The sequence below is a fragment of the Saccopteryx bilineata genome, chromosome 2, assembly GCF_036850765.1.
Source record: "Saccopteryx bilineata isolate mSacBil1 chromosome 2, mSacBil1_pri_phased_curated, whole genome shotgun sequence".
Classification (NCBI taxonomy): Eukaryota; Metazoa; Chordata; class Mammalia; order Chiroptera; family Emballonuridae; genus Saccopteryx; species Saccopteryx bilineata.
In genome coordinates, this window is record NC_089491.1 from 358,002,360 (window position 1) to 358,008,099 (window position 5,740).

Below are 5,740 nucleotides of genomic sequence, written 5' to 3' on the forward strand. Positions count from 1 at the left end.
CTCCCATTGAGCTGCAGGAGCTCAGGAAGCAGAGCAGGCAGCATCCGGGGGAGCCCATCACAGCTTGGCTCCTTAGCTTATGGGGCAAAGGAACAGACAGCTTGCAGTTATCACCTGCTGAGATGGAGAAGCTGGTCTCCATCACCACACATCCGTCCTTGAGACAGTGACTGCAGATCAGCTGGTGCTTGGGAGGCACCCAGGATGATCACTCACCGATGGACTGGCCTGACACGGATGGGACACGTGTCAGCTTGGAAAAGGTTCTCCACACTGTGGGTGAGGGTTTTGAGGAAAAAAAGCACTCACACAGTGGCAGGGGCCATGGGGTCGACATTTATTACAGCTCTGCGGGCAGAAACCAAAAGCACTCTGGAGGAGGAGATGCAAGCCCGAAAGCTCCAGTAGGACCTGAAAGCTGAATGCCAGCAGAATCAGCAGCTGCTGGATGACACAGAACAGTTGCTGGAGGAGCAGCTGCGTTTGTGCCAATGGTAGCAATCGCCTCTGGCTCCTCCAAGGAGGATGAGGGGGCTGAGATGAGCCTTATTAGGCTCAAAGCTTGGCCAGTAGTCACCCAGAAGGTGAAATCCCAGAAGTGGAGTGGAGCGTACCTCAGGGTCAGGCGCAACCTGTAGAGCACCCTGTGGTCCAGCCATATCCCCATACAGAGTCAGAGTTAGGGATGAAATTCAGGCAGAAACCCACCGAGTGCCTGGCAGCCCGGTTGCTGCAGTTGTGGGACGCAGGGATGGATGATGTCATGTTCTCTGGAGCAGAGATTCTCCAGCATTCCCTGTGTGCTCTTTCCAGGTCCCTGGTGGCCATTTTGGGGCCGCAGCCCACCAACGGGGTCATGCAGATGGTGGCAGGTTTGAGGGAAGCAGAGGCAATGCGGCTCCACAAGAACGTATGGGCTGCCCCCGCCGTAGCCCCGCTAACAAAAGAAAAGGGCTGTGACAGTAACCAGGACAGAAGTTTCCGCTGCTAGAGGAGCAGGGGAAACAAGCACAGCACCCACAGCACCATGGGGGGAAGCAGCTGAGGGGGTAGGGGAACCCCAAGCCTTGTTGTTCCAGTCTGAACAGGGGGAGGCCAAAGGATCCACCTCCTAGGGGCAGGTAGGGACTGGAGGCCCCATATAGAATTGGCAATCCACTGGTCCCCTTCTAATGTGGCGTAAGTGTGAGCTTGAATGGACACCAGAGCGAATGGCTCCCTCCCTACAGGAGCCTGGAGTGGTTCCCTGGGACCCCAGTCGCCACTAGTGGTTGCCAGGCTGCGCTGTTCAAGTGAAACCAGTCATTGCCCCCTTGGATATGAGAGGACTGCCTCCTAAGCCGTGCAGCGGACTATGTCCTCTCCCTGACTGCACCTTAGGAGGAGATGCCTTGCAAGGGCTGTAGTTGGGAACTACATACAGCGGGGGAGTTTCGCCCTCGGGTTTAGGTTCTGATGACGGTGTTGCGGAGGCATGCAGCACATCCCCCCTTGCAACTGCCTGCCCACCCCCTGCGGGGGCCTGGCCCTCAGCGTGTCAGGATGAGGAGGACGAGCTCCCTCGGCTCTCCTGGAGCTGCTGAGTTGGCAGTGCACTTGCACAGGGAAGGCCAGGAGAATAGGAGAAAAGCACAGGAGCACCTCTAGAGTTAGAAAAGGGGGAGCTGTTCAGCTGGTACAGAGCCCTTGCAACTCCCCGGTGTGGCCTGTGTGCCAGCCAAACAGTTCCAGCCCTTTGTAGGTCTCTTGGGGTACTGGCATGTGTTCATTCCCCACCGAGCCCAGACCACTCGCCCTTTATACCGACTGTGTCAGAAGGGGGCAGTCTGGGACTGGACTTCAGAGGCTGAGAGGGCCTTTAAGGATGCCAGACAGACAGTGGCCCAAGCAGAGGCCCCACAAGCGGTTGATCCCACTAAGCCTTTCCAGGTAAATGTTAGTGTAACCCCTGATGGGTCTGGATGGTGCCTATGGCAGAAGTTTGGGCAAAGACACACCCCAGTAGGCTTTCGGTCCCAACTATGGAAAGGAGCTGAGACCCATTACTCCTTGGTGGAGAAACAGCTAGTAGCCATCTATGCAGCCTTGCAGCCTGCGAGTCTATTACCCTGGGATGAAGGTGCGAGTTCGCCCTGCCCACCCCATAGCCCGATGGGTGCACTCATGGGTGTCCATGCCCAAGTCAGGCATAGCACACACCCCTACTTTGGCTAAATGGGGTGCCTATCTAAAGCAATGGGCTGTACTAAGCACTAGACCTCTGACCCAAGAGCTGCAACAAGTATCGGGCCCCATCACCTCTGCAGAGTCACCAGGTGCTGTGCAGAGGCAGTAGTGTGTGTGTGTGGGGGGGAGGGGTTTACCATGCCCTGGGCGCCACTCTCAGAGGGGTGCCAGATGGTCTCCAAGACAAACAAGAAGAGCGTAGTAGAAGGGGAGGGGGGCGCCAATAAAGTGTCGTGCCGCCTGACCAGGCGGTGGCGCAGTGGATAGAGCTTCGGACTGGGATGTGGAAGGACCCAGGTTCGAGACCCCGAGGTCGCCAGCTTGAGCGCTGGCTCATCTGGCTTGAGCAAAGAGTTCACCAGCTTGGACCCAAGGTCGCTGGCCCCAGCAGGGGGTTACTCGGTCTGCTGAAGGCCCATGGTCAAGGCATATGTGAGAAAGCAATCAATGAACAACTAAGAAGTCGCAACGCGCAACGAGAAACTGATGATTGATGCTTCTCATCTCTCTCCGTTCCTGTCTGTCTGTCCCTGTCTATCCCTCTCTCTGACTCACTCTCTGTCTCTGTAAAATAAATAAATAAAACTTATTTAAAAAAAAAAAAGTGTCGTGCCCCAGGTGCCAGTTATGTTCACTACGCCACTGTGCAGAGGGTTGATGTCACCCCCAGTTCATCCCATGAAGGGATGCCAGATGAGCAACATAATGTCCGCCAGACCTGGCATGCCCTGGCAAAGAAACCCAGGAGGTAGAACGTCTTACTGGAGAACCCCTGCAGGAAGGGTGGGCATTCCTAGCTTCAGGATAGCATACTACCTTGCTTGTTATCGTTGGTACAGCCTGCTCTCTGTCAGTTTTTTTGCCGCAGTCTCTATTACTGTTGTGGCATATGGACACAGTGTACCTCGCTCTTCTCGCATATGGACCCTTGCGGGAGACGCCTATTGCGTACATTGTGAGGCAAGCAACCCTAAGGTGATGGAGTGTTGGGGAAATGGTTAAAGTTAGGCTTGCTCACTTATTTTTCGGCTGTGTAGCTATAACGCCTGATGTAACCCAGGACACAGGACCTTGAGCACTGCCTTAATGTAAGCACCTTATGTAATCAAGGACATGGCTGTTGGTTAAGTGGCACTATTGTCTGATTAGCCGTAAGAACCCAAGTGCAGAGTCAGCAGCCCGCCTGCTGCCTGAGGTCTGCTGCTGCTGCTGCTGCTGCTGCTGCTGCGGGTGTTGTCGTTGTTGCTGCTGCTGCTGCTGCGGGTGTTGTCGTTGTTGCTGCTGCTGCTGCTGCGGGTGTTGTCGTTGTTGCTGCTGCCGCCCAGTAAAGCATGTCCTATCTGCCTACATCATCTATGGCTCCACGCGTCTCCTTCAGCTCCCGGCACCTTGCAGCCTTATGTTCCTTTCCTCCGAACTCAGACCCAACAGACTCCCGGAGGCTGAATGACTTTTCTGCAGTCACGCAGTGAGTCAATGGCAGGAACTGGACGAGACCCAGGAGTCCTGAAGCTAGTGTCATTCCTAACTGCCATTGGAGCGACTGGCTCCATCTGTGCCCAGGGCTGTCTTGGCCTGACCACCATTCATCCCAGACCCTTCCTGGTGTCTAGCTGAAGCTTAGCTAATAGTCACCTCTTGGAATGCTGTCCAGGCCCAGAGTGGCTGGAGCAAGAAAGACCTCACAGGGAAAGATCCCCATGACCCAATCAGTGGAGTCGTTGGGCCCAAAGATCTTGTCAGGACATAGCTCTAAGAACGGAGGAATACTGGCTTTACAGGGGCCAAGAGTCACATCTGCTGGATAAAGGGAGCCAACGCTAGGAGCCCAGAGGCCGGACTGAAGATGGGGCAGGAGATACTAGGTTCCTACCCACCTTGTTTTAGGAAGGCTGACCCCCATTCTGAGATTCTAACCTTCCCACATTATGTTAACAGAAAGTGAAATCAAATTATTTTATTAACTAAGGAGCAGACTGCTATCAGGAATCAGGTGATTCCCCCATCCTGCCCTTGACAAAAGGAAAACATGACAATCTAAGCTGACATCTCCATTTGGTTTGTTTCTTATTGATAAAAATAAATAAATCAGAAAACCTGGAAACCAAAAGTTTCTTTGGAGTTTGGAGATAGAAAGCAGCTTGTGGTGGCCTGTGGGGGGGAATTGGGAAGAAGGACGGGAGACAGCAGGTATGGACAATTTTCTGTAGATCAGTGCTCCTCAAAGAATGTTTCCAGGGCTGAAGGTAGCAGCATCACGTGGGAGTTAAGAAAACAAATTCCTGCTCCTTACCTCAAATTCACAAAGTCGGACGCTCTGGGAATGAATCCCAGCAACCTGATTTAATAAGCTCCCTGGCCCTGGCCAGGTGGCTCAGTGGTAGAGCATTGGCCAGCACTGAGATGGTTCCATAGCCTATGCTTCAAGTGCTGAGAATAGCTTGGTTGCTGAAATGGAGCAACACCCCAGATGGGCAGAGCCTCGCCCCATAGGGAGCTTGCTGGGTGGATCCCTCCTCTCAATAAAGAAATTTTTAAAAAAAACAACAGGCTCCCTTGTCACCAAAAGTCAGAGAACCAATTCTACCTGTTTGTGAAGAGGCTGAGAGAAAGGGACATGGCTGGAGAGCCAAATGGAATTAAAGAATGATTTTGGTGGTTGTTTCAATGTAGAAAATACAAGCTTTTTAATTTAAGTACAATACACCTCCAAAAAAAAAAGTGCACTGTCATAAAGGTACAGCTGTATTCATTTTCACATCAGAATATTCATATAAACAACATCAGATTAAGAAACACCATCCCCAGCATTCCATCAGCCTCTCATGCCTTCTCCCTCACCATCTGACTTCTAATGGCAGAAAGTAGCTTCACCTGTGCTTTTTTTTTTTTTTAATTCAGTGAGAGGAGAGAAGGCAGAAAGACTCAGGCATGTGCCCCCACTGGGATTCACCCCGCAAGCCCACTAGGGGGCAATGCTCTGCCCATCTGGGGTGGTGCTCCTTTGCTCAGCAACCAAGCTCTTCTTAGCGGAGGAGAGGGAGGCCACCGATCCATCCTCAGCCCCAGGGGCCAACTCACTCCAATTGAGCCATGACTGCAGGAGGGGAAAAGAGATAGAGGAGCAAGAGGGGGAGGGGTGGAGAGCAGATGGGCACTTCTCCTATGTGCCCTAACTGGAAATCAAACCTGGGACATCCACACGCGGGTGGACACTCTACTACTGAGCCAACCAGTCAGAGCTGTTTACCTGTTCTGGTACTTTACATAAATGGAAGCAAAATAATAATAATGTGCCCTTTGGTATCTGACCTTTTTCACTCATCGGTATGTTGGCAAGATAATCTATATTATGGCATACAATTGTAGATCCCTCGGTCTCTCTGCTGCAGAGTATTCCACTGTGTGCCTACACCACTTGCTCTACTTTCCATTTTGGGACTGTTCCAATTAGTGCTGCCATGAACATCCTAGGACATGTCTGTTGGGTACATACCTAGGAGAGGAATTTCTA